Below are 19,713 nucleotides of genomic sequence, written 5' to 3' on the forward strand. Positions count from 1 at the left end.
CAGACGCTTTACCCTCTGAGCCACCAGGGAAGCCCAGTTGTTGCTTAGGTGGTAGAATAAATGAGAGTCGGAATTTAAAATTTAAAACTGACAAAGCAAATAGCAGACTTTGTAGGGAAAGGAAGGACTGAGGGTACTAACATGTTTGTGTGTAGTAGTTAACTACTAAAACAGAAAAATGCACACCTTTCTAAATAGAAAGAAATATGATGGAAAAAGCAAAGAAAAATGTCCATGTGGATGAACACCAGCAAACATAATGTAATACAGTAAATTAATAGAAACTGATAAATTATAATCTTGCAGTCATATCACTTGAAAGTGGGTTAACTCCATTTGTATTCTTATGTTGCCTCCCACGCTAAAACTCAACTCTGTGCTTCGTACAAGGGACTCACTTCCAGCGGCTGTGAGAGGCTGAAAATCTGGAAGCTCTTTTATCGCCCATGCTGTGCCCTGCACACAGAGGCATCACTGTGGGGTTCTGTTGTTCTTAGGGCATTTACTTGCAGTACAAGAGTCTCAAGGCTGACTGGGTATATTTCCTGCCCGAGTGCTAGAATCAGCCATTTCTCAGCGAACATTAAAGCTGGAGCAATTTGAATACCAAAGTAGAGAAGGTAGTACTGGATTATAACCCACATTGTAGAATGAATACTCATGAATCCACACTGGTATAAATGAATGATTCAATGCGTCAATGAGTAGAATAGTCCAATCTCCCATGTAGAAGAATTCTGCATAGTTAATATAGATGTCCTGCCTTCAAGTAAGGAGGATGTAGCTCCTCGCCCTGCTAGTGTGGGCTGCACAAAATAACTTCTTGACGAAGGGCATTGTGGAAGGTGGGGGGTGGGGAGGTGGGGGCAGTAACTTTAGGGTGGAGAAGCCTGGTGAACATGACCTCAGCCAGGTGACTGAGATGAACATCAAAATTTATTTTTAAAAAAGGGTAGAAAAGAGATAGAAATAGATAAGTAATTAAGTAAATTGGAAAAGCAGGAAAAAAAAAAAAACCCAATTCTCAAATTACCTTGGTGGCTTACTTAGATGGTTAAGAATCTGCCTGCAATGTGGGAGACCTGAGTTCAATCCCTGGGTTAGGAAGATCCCCTGGAGAAGGGAGTGGCAACTTATTCGAGTATTCTTGCCTGGAGAATTCCATAAACAGAGGAGCCTGGTGACATACAGTCCATGGGGTGGCAAAGAGTTGGGTGCGACTGAGCGGCTAAGAGCTTCACTTACTTTCGTATTATATTGGTCACTACACAGAAAGACAAATCAAAACAGGTAAATTTTGAATGCAGTAGCCTGGCTGTATAATCTTTGTGGAAATTTTATAAGGACAGAAAGATCTGGAAAACATTCTGGACTTTACTTGCCTTTTTTGGGTCATTGTATTGAGATAGTAATTCTAAAGATATCATTAACAGTAGGTACTGAAGGATAGAATGAATATGGTAATGATGTCAGGAACCAGGGTTGTCGCTGGAGAAGATAAATGTACATATGATTTGAGTAAGATGAAGAAAAACAATGTAGTGTGTGTTGGTTTTAAAGTAGAATCACTGTGTACTCATGACTTATTTATTTACATATCTATTTCTTACTTGGGCCCACAGAAAGTAACCAGAAAAAATGGTCACAGCTAGTGCCCAATTCCAGGTTTCTGAATATTCTTCCCCTTAAAAAGATCAGGATCCTTGGAGAAATTCTTGATTGTGTCTGAGGTGGAAAAGTATTGTTTGAACATGATCAACATGTGCTTAATTTATCAGTAGAGGTGTTTTTCTGAAGTGTGTAGTCTAAGTTAGTTGAGAGATTTAACAGTTGAAATGATGGTGATGGATTTAAGAAATTTTATCTTTATGTATATGTTCTTATAGAAAACTTTCAACATCTTTTTTGTATTTGATTCATGAGTAATAGTTACTTTTTAAATAAAGTCTTTTTTAAAAAAAAATAAGTGCTTCCATTTCCTTCCCATGTTGGAAGCCCTGCTTGGGATCTTGATGTGATGTTTCATTTAGTGCTAGTTCCAGTATCTGTTGACATGTGAAGAGTGTACAAGCTAATGTGACACTTGGCTTATTCCTTTGAGATCCTGTTCATTCTTACAGGAAACAAGCTCTATGGAGACTTTTAAATGTGCTGAAGAATTCCAAAAAATTAACAACTCTAAGCCCTAAAATGATGTTACTATTCAACAGAAATTACTTCATGAAGATTACTGATGCCTTTTGAGCAGAATCATGGATCTTTTAAAATGTAAACCCAAGGTATATGCTTTTAAAGAGTATCCGGTTTGAGAAGAAATTAAGAAGTTTTCAGTTCAGTTCACTCAGTTGTGTCTGACTCTTTGCTACCCCATGGACTGCAGCCCACCAGGCTTCCCTGTCCATCATCAACTCCCGGAGCTTGCTCAGACTCATGTCCATTGAGTCAGTGATGCCATCCAACCGTCTCATCCTCTGTCATCCCCTTCTCCTCCTGCCCTCATTCTTTCGCAGCATCAGGTCTTTTCAAATGAGTCAGTTCTTCCCATCGGGTGGCCAAAGTATTGGAGTTTCAGCTTCAACATCAGTCCTTCCAGTGAATATTCAGGACTGGTTTCCTTTAGGATGGACTGCTTGGATCTCCTTGCAGTCCAGGGGACTCGCAAGAGTCTTTTTCAACACCACAGTTCAAAAGCATCAATTCTTCTCCGCTCAGCTTTCTTCATAGTCCAACTCTCACGTCCATACATAACTACTGGAAAAACCATAGTTTTGACTGGATGGACCTTTGTTGGTAAAGTAAGGTCTCTGCTTTTTAATATGCTGTCTAGGTTGCTCATAGCTGTTCTTCCAAGGAGCAAGTATCTTTTAATTTCATGGTTACAGTCACTATCTGCAGTGATTTTGGAGCTCAAAAAATAAAGTCTGTCATTGTTTCCATTATTTCCCCATCTATTTTCCATGAAGTGATGGAATGGGATACCATGATCTTAGTTTTCTGAATGTTGAGTTTTAAGCCAAATTTTTCACTCTCCTCTTTCACATTTATCAAAAGACTCTTTGGTTCTTCTTCACTTTCTGCCAAAAGGGTGGTGTCATCCGTGTATCTGAGGTTATTGATATTTTCCCCTGCAGTCTTGATTCCAGCTTGGGCTTCATTCAGCCCAATATTTTGCCTGATGTATTCTGCATATAAGTTAAATAATCAGGGTGACAATATACAGCCTTGACATATTCCTTTCCTGATTTAGAACCAGTCTGTTGCTCCACGTCCAGTTTTAACTGTTGCATCTCGACCTGCATAGAGATTTCTCAGGAGACAGGTCAGGTGGTCTGGCATTCCCATCTCTTGAAGAATTTTCCACAGTTTGTTGTGATCCACACAGTCAAAGACTTTGGCATAGTCAATAAAGCAGAAGTACATGTTTCTCTGGAACTCTCTTGCTTTTTCGATGATCCAGCAGATGTTGGCAATTTGATCTCTGGTTCCTCTGCCTTTTCTAAATCCAGCTTGAACATCTGGAAGTTCATGGTTCACATCCTATTGAATCCTGACTTGGAGAATTTTGAGCATTACTTTACTAGCATGTGAGATGAGTGTAATTGTGCGGTAGTTTGAGCATTCTTTGGCATTGCCTTTCTTTGGGATTGGAATGAAAATTGACCTTTTCCAGTCCTGTGGCCACTGCTGAGTTTTCCATATTTGCTTACATATTTAGTGCAGCCCTTTCACAGCATCATCTTTTAGGATTTGAAATAGCTCAACTGTAATTTCAACACCTCCACTAACTTTGTTCATAGTGATGCTTTATAAGGCCCATTTGAGTTGTTTGGGGGTAGAATAAAAATTGAGAAATAATTTTAGGAAATGCATTAGCTGGTGAGAGACTTACAGAAACAACTGTGACTTGAGTGCAGATGTTTGTACTTTTCTAACCCAAAGAGAGTGTTTTTCTTCTTTCCAATAACAAAACAACTTGAATTTATCTTCCAAAGGAAAAACAAACGGTGCAGAAGAAGGCAGGTGTAGACTGTTGGAGAGATTGGACCCAGTCTGCTTTGAGCTCAGCTTCAAGCTTGCCTGGCCTGGCCGTCCAGAGCCTGAGGGCCTGTGGCCTCCAGAATTGCCCTCCCAGCTCTCCGGATGGGTGGGTTCCCAGGTGGGTCTATCCACAGGGCAGGGGAGAGACACACAGCCACCCGGTCACAGCACCACTACACCGGCCTTCATACTACTTGATGACTTCGTGTAGAAGCACAGTCTCCAGCTATGCTGATTCCAGTGGTGGAAAGAAGGACCTTGCTGCTTGTCTTCTTTGAAGAAAGAATTCAGCAAGATGGTGAAAAACAATAGAAGCATTTATCAGAAGTGAAATACGAGTGGAAAAAGCAAAATACATGTAAAAGAGCAACTCAAGTGAGCTCAGAGTTGCATGCAATAAGGGCAGCTTAGGTTGCTTATTTAGGGGTAGTTTTCTGGATTTTTTTCCTGGCCAGTCAACTCATGTGTGGTCTCGGTGTGCACACACCTCTCAGCCAAGATGGATTCCAGTTGCATCTTCTCCTCCTCTTTGTCCTTCCCCTAGACTCAGGGCCTTCTATGTACAGGTGTCAGCTGCTAAATTCATAAGACGGTACTCAGCTTGGACCCAGTGTTCCCAACGATACCTCACCTCAGAGCATCAGCAGGACACCAGCTGCATCTGCTCAACCTGGGGCCTGTCTCCAGCCACACGGGGTACCCTCAGTAAATGGGGCACTGCCTCAACATGGTGGGTGCACCCAGGGTGCTCCACATTTCTTGAAAGCCAGCAATGAGAAAAGAAGCTGTCATCCATCCATACTCAAGACCTCCTGTAGGACCCGGGAATGTAACCCCTGCCCTCCTCTGCCCACCCACACCAGGCAACCGCCACATCAAGGCAGGGCAGCCGTTTTCTGCCAGTGCCCCAAGTGTGACAGCAGGCAGAGGCCCCCACTCTGGGCATTCTCATCAGTCAGGAATGGTCAACCAGCCGCCCCAGGACAGAGCAGAGAATGGCCCTCCTGTCTCAGGCTGCCTTTCTCACCTGGAAGTCACCTCTGCTCTGAGTTTCCCAGCCAGGGAGGCAGGCTGTGGGCTGCCTGCTTCTTCAGCATCACATCTCTTGCCATCTGACCCCAGCCTGAGAGTGTGGCCTCCATGGCTGATGAAAGAGGGTGGGTGGCTAAAGACACAGGAAACCGAGTCTGCAGATCATTCGCATATAGACTTGTTAGCGACTGTTGAGTGGCATGTTCACGTCTTAAGAAGTTGTCCTTTTGCACTTGCTCTTCCAGTATAATTCACCCATTCATGTTCTTAGCAGCTTTGTGGAAGTCTTTTAGTACAAGAGTAAATGGCCCTGGTCTACACTGGCATTCACCGATACCAGTAATGTATAGCACTTGCCACAATTAAAGTGATCCACTGGAGGGCTTGGAAACCAGTAGAACAAAATCCCCTCATATGACTAATCTGTGTCACTTTCAGGCTTGGCCCACTGGTCTCCTCTCCCTGGAGTGTTCTTCCCCAAGATAAAGCTGCCCCCGTCTGGGTTTTCTGTGGCACTCCCTGAGTCTCCAAGCACCTGCCCCCCTCTGAGAGATGCCTGTTTATCCAGTCCCTAAGAGGCACCAGCTCCATGAGAGTAAAATGAGGCACCCAGTAGGTGCCTGGTGTGAGAATAAAGGAAATTACACCAGACCTCACTGGACCCCATCTTTGCCCAGAGTAGTTGTTTCTTGGCTTCCCCTGGATTCATGACATTGTCCTAGGTGCTCTTCCTTATTCTTAAAAATCTCCCGAGATATTGAAAGTGTCTGAGATGTGCCGTTAGTTATGTGACAGAATAAAGTCCGCAGTCATTGGAGTGCATGACAACAGGCGCACAGCTGAAAGTTGGTGAGAATAGGAGACAAGGAGGAATCAGTCACGTGTTTTCTTGTACCTCTTGAGAGTGCCTTGGACTGCAAAGGGATCAGACCGGTCCATCCTAAAGGAAATCAACCCTGAATATTCATTGGAAGAACTGATGCTGAATCTGAAGCTCTGATATTTTGGCCACCTGATGCGAAGAGCTGACTCACTGGAAAAGACCCTGACGCTAGAAAAGATTGAAGGCAGGAGATGGGGACGACAGAGGATGAGATGGTTGGATGGCATCACCAGCTCAATGGACATGAGTTTGAGTAAACTCCGGGAGTTGGTGACGGACAGGAAAGCCTGATGGGCTGCGGTTCATGGGGTCGCAAAGAGTCGGACATGACTGAGCACCTGAACAACAGCAGCGTACCTCTTACTCTAAGAAGGGCTGAGTCCTCAGGTCACATCAGTTAGCAGCTGTGTGCTGGTTTGGGGCTGAGCTCAGAGGCAAGTCAGGGGGGCTGGTGGGTGCAGATTCTGGTGCCAGACCCTCAGAGTTGCAACCCACGTTCTGCCTCCTGCTGTTAGGGCGGGCCTGGGCAGGTGCTCCCCGTCTCTGTGGCTCGGTTTCCTTGGCCATCAGAGACCCCTACATGATGGGGCTGTCACAGGGTTCTGTTGGCTGCCTGAGATTATGGACATCAGGGGGCGGCCAGGGTGGTCCCCACCTGGGGAACCTCGTATAACTGACAACAGGGGATTCGCGGGCACCGTGGTGGGACACGCTAGCCTAGCAGTGGAATAGAGACACATCTTGAGGAAAGATCACAATTTATCCCATTTGTTTGGAAGGTCGGGATGGTATTTCAAGAGGACAGAATAGCATGATGGAGATAGATGTTTACTAAAAAGCAGTGTGGTCTCTTATTTACTTTCCCTATGGTTGCCCCTTGTGGGAGGTTACAAGCCATAAAAAAAAAAAAAAGAAAAAATTCGATGAAAGGCAAGTTTAGTGCAAGTTTCAGCTGTGCCCTTGATGTCGAGGTGCTTTTATATGCAGCTCTATCTCAGTTGCCTTGTCTTCTGGGGTTGAGAGGACCAACCAGCTGGTATCTGGCAGCAGCATCAGCCTGTGCCATCCAGACTTAGTGCCCTTCCCACGACTCCATCTACGCGGCGTTACCCCTCTTAGATCAAGGGACCCACTTATTAAAAGACAGAGCTCAGGTCAGCTATAAAGCAGGGGAAAAAAAAAAGCTGAAAAAAAAAGCTGAAATAGACTCAAACACACAGCCAGATATCAAATTTTACAGACTCTGGAATCGAATATTCTTTTAAATAAAACCCAGTGAGTCTATTTTAACATAAGCATTTTCAAAGTAACAGAATTATGGATATACCCAGAGTGTGAAATTTTCCCATTTCTGTTTAGTTAGCTTTGATCTCTGAAATATGTTGCCTATGTAAGCAATTTGCAGTTACTAATATTTAGGTAGTAAGTGGGGAGTTATTCCTTGAAAACTAAGCACTGTCCAGCCAGGAGCATGTGTGGTGCTTTCTTGTTTTTGAAAGGACTTTGTTGTTCTTGTTTTTCTTTAGTCCCTATGTCGTATCTGACTCTTTGCAATCCCATGGTCTGCAGCAAAGCAGGTTTCCCTGTCCTTCACTATTTCCTGGAGTTTGCTCAGATTCATGTCCATTGAGTCAGTGATGCTGTCTAACCATTTCATCCTCTGCCACCCTCTTCTCCTTTTGCCCTCAGTCTTTCCCAGCATCAGGTTCTTTTGCAGTGAGTCAGCTCTTCGCATTAGATGGCCAAAGTATTGGAGTTTCAGCTTCAGCATCAGTCCTTCCAATGAATATTCAAAGCTGATTTCCTTTTGGATTGACTGGTTTATTCTCCTTGCAGTTCAAAGGACTTTCCAGAGTCTTCTCCAGAACTACAGTTCGAAGGCATCAATTCTTTAAAGTCAGGCAAAGCTTGATAAAATATATAGTTTTCCACTGCTGCATTTTATGAATCTGGTGATGGAATCCAGTTTCTTTAAATAGCATCAAACATGTCATAAAAGAGTGACATAAGACCAAAATGTAATAATCCTGAGACTTTAAAATAATCCTTGGAAAGACCAGATCCTGTATTAATGTATTAACATGAGAGCTGCTGCTGGGACAGGTGAGATGGTTTGGGTCCTTCTGTGAAAAATAATAATAATAATAATAAAAGCCAAATAAAATAGCTGTGGTGTTCCAGAGTGACGTGATCGCCGTAGAGCAGACCTGCTCTGAAGACCGTCTGGTTTTCACTGATTTGTAGGAGGATCATGAGGAATCCAGACAGCAACTGAGCTGATCCCAATTCCAGAATTGAAAGCCCCACAGAGCCAACGCAGACACAAAAATAATTCATTTTACAGCTCAAGGATATGCATTCTCCCTTGTAAGATTTTCCTCTTTCAGAAGGAGAGAAAAAGCAAACAAAGGCACTTAGAACTTGGTGGGTCTTTCTGTGGTAAGACCCCCTTGTACAAACAGGCTGCTTCACTAAATGCTGATTTATGGAGGTGTTGAACACACAAGTAGAAAATGGAGTCGCCAAACAATATTTGTTTTTAGATGAATTTCACTCCTTTTCCCCACATGAGTTTTTCTCATCTGAAGCACTGGCCTTTCAGATTAAATAAATATAATGTTTCAAAAGAATATGGGCATGAATATTCATAAAGACCAAAACAGCGAATATAAATAAAAGCCCTTTTACATAACATTTTATGTTTTTATGAAGACCTTACAGGATTTTTTTGGTTGTTGTTGTTGCTCTAAAATAATATTATTCAAAGTGATTTTCCAGGACACCATTTCTTCTACGAAACACCTATTGCTGAAGCAGTGATACTGCATCTCCAAATTGTTTAATGCAACCGTATTTTCCTTTACTAAGTAGAATTAAGGCAGTACTTGGTAGCTTGGACGGTAAAGCGTCTATCTACAATTCGGGAGACCCGGGTTCGATCCCTGGGTCGGGAAGATCCCCTGGAGAAGGAAATGGCAACCCACTCCAGTATTCATGCCTGGAAAATCCCATGAACTGAGAAGCCTGGTGGGCTACAGTCCATGGGGTTGCAAAGAGTTGGACAGGACTGAGCGACTTCTCTCACTTCACTTGCTTATGGCACAGCCCATTAGCCCTAGATTTAGCCTAGCATGGTGGGAACTCCTTGGCACAGTGTTTGTCTAAACAATTGGAGGAACAATTTTTTAATAGATTAAAAAACAATTTTTAATAGATTGTTTAGGGATGTACCCTGTAAAATGTGGCCATTTCATACAGATGGAGGACAGCAGAACAGTTTTTAGTATTTCTGTAGGTAAGCTATGCCACTCTGCTGTGCTCAGCTGTATCTGACTCTGAGACCCCATGGACTGCAGCCCGCCAGTCTCCTCTGTCCATGGGATTTCCCAGGCAAAAATACCAAAGTGGGTTACCCTTTTCTAGTCCAGGGGATCTTTCTGACCTAGGGATCCAATGCGCATCTCTTGTGTCTCCTGCATTTGCTGGTGGATTCTTTACTACTGTGCTACCTGGGAAGCCCCTCTATAGATAAGTTAATGTTTTAAATCTTCAAAGTATACATACATGCAAAATTCTGGTTATCATAAACTGGGAATACAAACAGTGGAGACCTTATCCCAGTTCCTTAAGGGCTGGAGGTAAAGATAGAATGAAACAGCTGACATTTGAGTAGAAAGACAAAAGATAAACAAATTAAGACTGCAGTTATTTTTACCCAAACAGCTGGTTTAAAAGGGGCCAGTATGTCATATTTGATTGATTAATTCTATTAATGGAATTGTCTGGGTATTCTTACTTTAACTCTTGCAATTAATCAGAGTGGAAGTGCATTGCTGTCTATTTTCTAACATGAACTACTCAAGGCTATGACTGTCTGTGAGCTCATGACCTTATAATCAGTACTGATTTAATGGCAATGTAGTGTATAATTTAAACCTGAGAGTTAGTGACAGTGAAGTTGATATAATTGAAGTAGGAAAGGTTGAGTCTGTGATGTGTGTTCTTGACTGTCTACTACCCACTTGCAGATTAGAAGGATGAGAAATTCTTCACTCGCAGGATGGGCTCCTCATCCATTCTGGTACACACAAAAAGGGAGCCATGGAGAGATGAAAATATTCACAGAGTCCCTTTTGTAAACATATAAGCTCAGAAAGTAGAAATTTATTCAGAACCTTATGAAAAGAATTACTTAAAAATCATTAATGAGCACATTACTTTTTCTAATCATGTATTAATAACTAGAAAGAATGAGTAGACGATTTCTAATGGACATCATTTTGCCTGATTGCTTCCAAATGAACTTGCTGTTTTCTTTCTTTGCATTCGATGAGAAAAATAATTTTTAAGGAAAAGGACTTCCTGGTGTTAGAACAAGCTCTTTTGGTAGAGCAGATGGATGCTCAAGGTTCTTTTTCATTTTGAATAACATGAGTACCCCTGATACTCAGAGACGCTTTCCTTAGGTTGCCCTGTTCACCTTCAGGGCTTAGGATGAAATAACATTTTAGCTTAAGCAGAAAGATCATGGCTTGTTTTTATGTTGGTTTATGACGCTGGGAAAAATACTTAATCCCTCAGCACCTGGATCTTCCTAATTATAAGATAAGAAAACACTTGTCAATAGATCCTGTTTGTCGTGTATTTTGAGATCATCAAAATATCGTTTTAGGTTGGATGACGTTCTTTCTGTACACTAACAGTTATTTCTGGAAATGTTCTACCTGTTCCCAGGTCTTTTTCTGTTGTTTCTAAAGATGTATTCATGCAATTCCAAGACCTTATGAAGCCTGGGAATTTTGGGAAATGGTTTTCTTAGAAGCCATGCTTACCAATTATTTTGCCAATAGGTTAACATAATAAGTCTTTGGAAGTCCCAAAGGCAGTGACCTATATTTGAGGTTTTCATTAGAGTAGAACATCATTTATGATACCAATTGCTGTATTAGTCAGGTTTCTGCTCTGATAATTCTGAATAACAAGTAAATCCAAGTGACTTGTAGCAGTAATAGCATATTTTCTCTTTCATACTCACCATCTGAAGGGGCAGGGATTTGTCTGATCTCTGTTGGCTCTCCCCAGGCTCAGCAGGTAGGGAATATTCCAGACTTTGTTTTAGGCTCAGATCTATAACGCAGACTCAGTTGAAAGAGCTTTGTCTTTCTGGACCATGAACTTCTCATTGTGGAAAACCAGACAGCCAAAAGGGCAGGTGGGGAACTTCCCTGGTGTTACAGTGGTTAAGAATACACTGCAATGCAGGAGACTCAGATTTAACTCGTGGTCAGGGAACTAAGACCCACATGTCTCGAAACACCTAAGCCTGCACACCATATCCTCTGGGCCTGAGTGCCAGGACTAGAGAGTCTGTGCAGTGTAAGGAAAGATCTCGCAAGACACAAGAACTGAAGCCTCTGAAAGCCTCCATTCCGAACAGGTAGCTGTCACTTCAGCACTTTCTCATTACTGAAAGTAAGTCTCACGACCAAGTCCAAAGTCAGTGGGGTAGAGATGAATACTCCAGCATCTCCGGGGCGAGGACCAGGCGAGAAGACAGAACTGTGTCCACATCTCCTACGTTAGGGAACTGAGCCTAACTGAGCCACGTTCAAGATGCCCTGTGTCCTCCTTGTTATTTTGACCAAGTAACCACCATGCAGGACAAACCTTTAAAAAACTGAAGAGATTGTTACCATCTTTCTAAAGTCCATATATATGTGTTAGTATACTGTAATGGTCTTTATCTTTAGAAAGATGGTAACAATAACCCTACATGCAAAACAGAAAAAGAGACTCAGATGTATGGAACAGACTTGTGGACTCTGGGAGAAGGCGAGGGTGGGATGTTTCAGGAGAACAGCATTGAAACATGTATGTTATCTAGGGTGAAACAGATCACCAGCCTAGGTTGGGTGCATGAGACAAGTGCTCGGGCCTGGTGCACTGGGAAGACCCAGAGGGATGGGGTGGAGAGGGAGGTGGGAGGGGGGACTGGGATGGGGAGTACATGTAAATCCATGGCTAATTCATATCAATGTATAACAAAAACTACAGTAATGATGTAAAGTAATTAGCCTCCAACTAATAAAAATTAAAAAAAAAAAAAAAAAAAAAAAAAAAAAAAAAACTGAAGAGATACTCTGGGAAACAGGAGGATCGTGTGGAAACACTATACTGTTTTTCCAGACACAAGACACACCATGTAAATGCTTCAATGACAAGGAGGGTAGCTCATATTCAGACAGGGTAGCTTGCTAATTACAGGTGGATTACATTTTTTTTTTAAATTTTACTTTTGACTCTGCTAAGTCTTCGTTATTTGCGAGGGCTGGTCTCTAGTTGTGGTGCGCTGGCTTCTCATTGCAGTGGCCTCTCTTACTGGGGAGCATGGGCCATAGGGCACAAGGGCTTCAGCAGTAGTGGCACGTGGGTTTAGTTGCCCTAAACTAAAGGGCATGTGGAATCCTCCCAGACCAGAGATTGAACATGTGTCCCTGCATCGGTAGGCAGATTTTTATCCACTGTGCCACCAGGGAAGTCCGTTTTTTTAGTTCAAAATAAAAGTTTCAGTTCAGTTCAGTTGCTCAGTCATATCTGACTCTTTGCAACCCCATGGACTGCAGCACACCAGGTTTCCCTGTCCATCACCAACTCCCGGAGCTTGCTCAAACTCACATCTATCAAGTCGATGCCATGCAACGATTTCATCCTCTGTCGTCCCCTTCTCCTCCTGCCTTCAATCTTTCCCAGCCTCAGGGTCTTTTCCAATAAGTCCGTTCTTCCCATCAGGTGGCCAAAGTACTGGAGTTTCAGTTTCAGCATCAGTCCTTCCAATGAATATTCAGGACTGATCTCCTTTAGGATGGGCTGGTTGGATCTCCTTGCAGTCCAAGGGACACTCAAGAGTCTTCTCCAACACCACAGTTCAAAAGCATCAATTCTTCGGTGCTCAGCTTTCTTTATAGTCCAACTCTCACATCCGTACGTGACTACTGGAAAACCATAGCTTTGACTAGACGGACCTTTGTTGGCAAAGTAATGTCTCTGCTTTTTAATATGCTGTGTAGGTTGGTCTGACAAAACGTGGCCCACTGGAGAAGGGAATGGCAAACCACTTCAGTATCCTTGCCTTGAGAATCCCATGAACGGTATAAAAAACAAATTTTTAGTTCTAAACAAATCAGACCTGCATACAGACCATGCTGTCTTTATGTGAGTATCAGGCGGGAAACGGGGTACAGGAAACAAATGAACAAATTTGGAGATTATCCTTCACTCCCAGTGATGTCACCAGTTTTAAGAGCAGGGGCCATACATTATCCCTGATAGCTAACAAAATGCCTCGTTATATTGTAGAGTTAAATACTGGTGAATCAATGAATACGTGAATGATGAAGAAAGGAAGAGGAAACATATATGTAGATGGATACCCAGGTCCAAACAAGGAAACAGGGGAAACAGAAAGGACCATGGAAGGGAAATTAGGAAACTGCATTAGTCATCACTGCCTCAGAGTAGGGGCTGAGGGTTTGGACAGGACTGGTGAAGAGAGCGGCTGCTTTTGTTCCCCTAGGATACCAGGTTTTGTTTTTTTTTTTAAACATTCTACTATTCTCTTTTTTCAAGCTTTTAAAAATGTATGATATACCTCCTACCTATTTTAAATTTAAAAAAAGGCACAGTGAAGGTTATTGTTTTACCTATGATTCCATCATTAATCTCTTTTAACTCTGAATAACATTTTCAGCAGAAGAATGAAAGCTACCGAGTGATTCATGATTTCATCAGTACTCTTTGGAGCCCAGGCATTCCATCAAGGAACACAATATGCATTCTTTCCCTTAATAATATAACATTTAAAGAAATGTTTTCATATTCCATAAAGATGGAGTTGATATGCAGAAAATATTCTTGGCCAAAAATATCTGTAGAGGAAAAATATAGGCTTTTCTATCGCTGAGTCTTCAAAGTGTCCCAGAGTTTTTATCCTGCAGGATGGTCATTAAGGATGTTTTAGAATAGCACTGGAAGGACTGATGCTGAAGCTGAAGCTCCAATACTTCGGCCACCTGATGCAAAGAGCTGACTCATTTTAAAGACCCTGATGCTGGGAAAGATTGAGGGCAGAAGGAGAAGGGGATGACAGAGGATGAGATGGTTGGATGGCATCATTGACTCAATGGACATGAGTTTGGGTAAACTCTGGGAGTTGGTGATGGACATGGAGGCCTGGTGTGCTGCAGTGCATGGGGTTGCAAAGAGTTGGACACGACTGGGCGACTGAACTGAACTGAACTAGAATAGCACAGAATTAATTTCGTAGAACTTCTAAGCATATTTTTCATAGTAAGATGGAGTTCTCCTTGAACTACACAGAGTTCAGTCAGAGATACAACTTAATGACTCAAATGGACAGTTCAGTTCCTTCCTCTGAAACGAGAGCTTCCAACTGGAAAATCAAAACAGCAGAACTGGACAGTGATCACATGGAGGAAGATGTGTCAAATGGCCCAGACGTCACATGTCAGCAGTAATTGCTGGCCTGTGGTTTTTGACTTATTTAGTAGAAGTGAAGCTGGGAATAATTTCTTAAATTGATCTTTATTTTAAAATCAAATTGGTCTGGAGATTTCAAGAAATAAGATCTAGTAACCAAGGTAAAGATGACTAATTATTCATAGTTCACTGATTTGTTTATTAAATCAGTGTCTGTTTAGCAGGAGGCTTTGACCTTGTCCAGTGTCTTCATGTGGTCAGTGTACTGGAAGTTCTCTGTAGTCGTTGCCACAAAAGTGAGAGTAATGCTGACCGCTGAACCCACCCAGAGCCCAGCACATCCGCTGGCTTCCAGGCAGGCCACCTGGTAACAGGTTGAGAATACAGTTAGATTCAGTAAACTTCCGGGGCTCAAGTGCCTGCTTTTGTTAACAAGCTCCCAGGTGAGGCTGCATTCAGGCGCAAGGCCCACTGTTGGTGTCGCAGGTGTCTGAGCTCCATGAAGCAAGAGCTGGTTCAGGGTGGTCACTAGTCTGGAGAATAATGGATGTGCCAGGGAGGTTTGTGCCTCCCACAACCTGAAGGACAGTCAGTCAGGACCAGCAATGAACTGGGGAGAAGTGGGAAGACTGAGCACACCCAGGCAGACGCCATCAGACCCCACAGGTTAGCCAATGAACAGAGTGCTCAGTTGGCTCTGAGGAACGGGTTTAATTTTCATGGACGAGTCTTTCAGTGTAGCTGGGATGGCCCTCTACTCTCAGGTATCCTTGTTAAACATAAAGATGAGCATTCAAATTCCAGTAATGAGAGGAAGTTGTTCAGCAGGGTGATTAGCTAGAGGGTGAATGGGGATGTTATTTTAGATGGGAGGTTGGTGGGCTTCTCTCTGGAAGGTGATGCTTGAGCTGTAAGCCCTGGATGACAAAAAGAGGCCAGCCAAGGGAAGATCGAGGCAGAATATTTGGGGCAAAAGAACAGAAAGTGCGAAGGCCCCGAGGTTGTCGAAGGGACATCAGTAGGGCCGGGATGGAAGGACTGTGAACATGGGGTGATGGGAGTTGGTGAGACCTGAGGTCAGGGCTTCAGCCAGAGCAGATCAGCAGGAAAACTTATCGGCACGCCGAAGACTTTGAGGTTTTCTTCGTCTTGTAGAAAGCCAGTGGCGGGATGTACACAGAGGAGGAGCGACAGGGTGAGTTTGAACATTTTAAAAGAGCCCTTTGATCGACGCCAGAGTGTTAGCTGACACCTCCACCACGTCCTATAGCTGTCATTCTTTCTCTGTGATGAGAACATTTAAGATCTACTTCCTCCGTGACTTGGATGTCTATAGTACAGTGTTGTTGACTGTAAATGCAATACTGGGCTTATGTCCCCAGGACCTACTCACCCTTGAACTGCATGTTTTGTGTCCTTTGACAAACGTCTCCCTGTTTCTCCACCCCGGCTCCTGGGAACCACCATTCCACTCAATTTCTATGGGTTGGAATTTTTACATTCCACCCAGAAGTGATATCATATATATATACACATCAGTGTCTTTGTATGGTTTATCTCACCAGCATAATGCCTTCATGTGTGTGTGCATACACATACACATAGGAGATCTGTATATACAGATTTGAACCCCTCTCCTTTGGGAAAGAAAGAGGAAAAAGAGGAGAAAGTCAGACTTGAAAACCAGGGTGGTCATCAAAGGGACACGCAAAGTAGCCTTAACACACTAGCTAGCTAAAAGTGGGCCAGCAGTAAAAATCGGTGACTAAGGATTTCCCAGTTAAAGACTGTTTTATATTAAAAATATATCCTCACTAAAAAAAAGGTGATAGTCACTCAAAGTAATTTTATGTAAGGTCTGATCAAAGAACAAGATAAAAAATACTGGTCTAGGTGGAAAGATAAATATCACTTGCATATTTTGTTTTTCTATTTCTCACTAGTTTTATAGTTATGCAGTTCCAGAGAGTTTCAGAGATGCTCCTAGTTAATAAATTGTATAAATAGTCTCAAAGCCAGCAATCCTTTGGGATGGAAATCATATTCAAAGAGGAAATTTTTATTTTAAATTTAGAACTTCCCTTCTAGAAGGCTCAATTATATCAATATATTCAAAATTTTTATCTTTTCCTTGGGCAGTTTTTACTAAAATCTGCCATTACAGTAAGATTTTTTCCCCCCCTAGGGCTCAAAGGCTCTTGGTGGTAGAATAGGAATTTCTCTGAGATCAGGGGCCATTTCCTGTTCGAGCCATTGTCTGCTGTTGCCTGCCATTGGCATCTGACAGATGTCTGTTCACTTAAGTGTTTAAATGTGATTGATCTTTAGAGAAATAAGCATTCAAAATTCAATATGGCCATAGTTCATGGCAAGGTCAGTTGGATCAAGGAAGATGGGGAGATGTCTTTAGAGATGCATGGAGTGAGCAGATGCTAATAGTGTGAATGTAGTTGGGGTCGTATTGGGATGTATAATAGAGGTTTTCATGCAGACAGCACATATTCATGGAGCACCTACCAGGTATCCACCACTGGGGGCCTCGGCACTGGTGTCTATGTGGTGAGTGAAACAAGTTCCTACCCTTATGATGTCATTTAAGCTTCACTGAGGGAGAAAATGAACAAATTCAGAACTGTTGGTGTTATGGGCTTCCCAGGTGGCTCAGTGGTAAAGAATCTGCCTGCCAATGCCTGAGAAGCGGTAGATACGAATTCGATCCCCAGGTCAGGAAGATACACTGGAGGAGGAAATGGTAACCCACGCTAGTATTCTTGCCTAAAGAATCCTATGGACAAAGGAGCCTGGCGGGCTACAGTCCATAGGGTCTCAAAGAGTGAGACGCAACTTAGCAACAACAAATAGGTATAAACAAGTAAAGCAGGTGACGAGGACCAGGGTGTGGAAGGAGTGGAGTTGCTGTTTTGTGCAGGGCAGTCCCCGAAGGTGGGTAGGTAAGAGAAAGTGAAAGTTGCTTCAGTCGAGTGTGACTCTTTGCGACCCCATGGGGTGTAGCCCACCAGGCTCCTCTGTACATGGAATTTTCCAGGCAAGAGTACTGGAGTGGGTTGCCATTTCCTTCTCCAGGGGATCTTCCTGACCCAGGGATTGAACCCGGGTGTCCTGCCCTGCAGACAGATTCTTTACCGTCTGAGTCAGCGGGGAAGCGTGGTAGGTAGAGTGATACTTGATCAAAGACCTGAGCGGGAAGAGGGAGCCTTGGAGGGGGACCACAGCAGCATCCCTGGCAAGCCCCAGAAGTAGTCAGGAGGCTGTAGACGCTGGATCCCAGCAAGGGCAGGCAGGGGCTGGCAGAGAGGAGGGCAGCGCGGCTGCAGGAGGACTGGCGGGACGTTGCCAGGCTTTGGGAGTTGCCTCTGAGTGAGATAGGGAGCCGCTGGAGACTGTTGGAGAAACGATAAAAGAGTCTGTATATGCACTGGATCTAGAAAGAGGTGATATTTGAACGAACCAAGAAGAGGTGACAGGGCCATCTGAGAATGGGGAACAGCAGACCTAGAGGCAAAAGTACCCTAGGCTCACGGTGGGGGAATGGTTTGGGTGGGCCGGAGCAGAGGATGCTTCTGGAGCAGGGTTGGGGTGAGGATGAAAACACCTCCAGACCATATGGTTTCCTTGTGACTCTGTGATCACAAGAAACCTTGGAGAGAAGTGTTCAGAGCACAGGGTGAGCCCAAGGAAGCGTGCATCTAAGGAAACCACAAACAGCCTTTTGCACTCAGAATCGCGCGTCCAGCAGTTGTATGTGGGCCAGATTAAAGAAGGGGGGATTCTGGTGGGAAGGAGACCTGTGAGAGCATTACTGCAGCAGTTGGATCAGGGCTTCCTATCATGCCGCAGGGCTGGTCTGTAAGGAAATTCTGGAGTCATGCAGTGCATCCATTTCTATGGGATATTTTGCTACTGGTAAAAAGTAAATAACGTATTCACACGATAGGCTTGGAAAGATGCCTGTGGTGTATATATCGATAAAAGCAAATTGCAGAGTAATGCGTATAAGAGCATCCCATTTAATCCATCAATAAAACCTCTCATGTGCGTGCGTGCGTGCATGTGTGCAAGTGTGTATGTGTGTCTGTATGAGCTTGGTATCAGTCAGGACCATCCAGGCTGTGCTTAGGGGTACCCAGGTCTTGCCAGCATCAAGGGTAATGGCTCACTCACTTGCCCACAGACCCAGGTGGGTCAATTGAGGGGCTCTGTCCTTCCTTTGCGACCAAGACTGGGAGGAGCTCCATCCAATGTCATGTTTCCACGATTGCCAAGGAGGGAAGGGACTTGAGAAACTGTGCATTTGCTTTTAAAGTTTCCACCCACAAAGGACACGTATCATTTCTGGTTATGCTTCACTTGTCAAAGCAAGTCACATGGCCTCAGCTAATTTCAAAGAAATGCTCAATGCATGTCTACCATGTGCTGAGAAGGAGGAGAGCTAGAACTGTCTGGAAAAGAGTCCTGATGGTTGCCAGGAGTGGGAAGGACGGGGTGGAATGGGCAGGAGGGAGGAAGGATGCTTACCTTGGGGAGAGTTGGGAGGGAAATTGTGGAAGCGGGTTTCTTACTGAATGGAAAGGTCTTCAGCCCGCCTGGTGGCTGTGACAGCAGAGAGGAGCAGTCAGGTGCCAGACGCTGGAGTTCGGTAGTCAGAAGGTTTTTTTTTAAAGTATGTATGTGTAGAATTGTCAGAACTGATTCTCAAACGTTGATGCCTGGGTTGATTGGAGAGGAAGGCGTCCTGAGTCGAACTGAGTCATCAGGTAAGAGGAACAGGTTTAAGTACATAAAGGACAGTCTCGTAGTTGGTTTGAAACTTGTGGAGCTTGAAAGTCAAGTGGACTTTCAGGGGGAAGATAACTCATGTCTTGCAAAAGGCGGATGCTGGACCAGAGTTAAGAGAAACTCTCGAAATGATTCTGTTGAGATGAGGGCTGTCTCTTCAGGTCCGGTGCTCATGTGGGTTTCTGTGTAGTGTCCAGAGCTGGATTGGTCCTCCTCTCTCTCTCTCCAGCCTCTGGACAGAGACATATCCAAGGGGAATCAGTGGTGGAAATGTCCCCATGGTAACATGGAAACCCAAGTGCCTGCATTCAACGTTTTGGAGTTTATACCCTCCCACTTTTGTAGATGTGCCAGATCCATTGTGGTTTTACACATGGCCCTATTTGAAGTTGTTTTGGAAAGCAGGCTAAAAAAAAAATAAAGTCCTCTGGGATTAATAAAAACTGCTGACTGCCCCCACCGTGGGT

General features: G+C 43.7%; 1 protein-coding gene across 3 annotated transcripts in view; it reads left to right on the forward strand.

Annotated features, from left to right (window-relative positions):
- The window catches only part of ADCY2 (adenylate cyclase 2), a 441,756-nt gene that overhangs the window by 96,096 nt on the left and 325,947 nt on the right, over positions 1-19,713 (forward strand). The gene's annotated exons all lie outside the window — the stretch shown is intronic.

The sequence above is a fragment of the Odocoileus virginianus genome, chromosome 14, assembly GCF_023699985.2.
Source record: "Odocoileus virginianus isolate 20LAN1187 ecotype Illinois chromosome 14, Ovbor_1.2, whole genome shotgun sequence".
Classification (NCBI taxonomy): domain Eukaryota; kingdom Metazoa; phylum Chordata; class Mammalia; order Artiodactyla; family Cervidae; genus Odocoileus; species Odocoileus virginianus.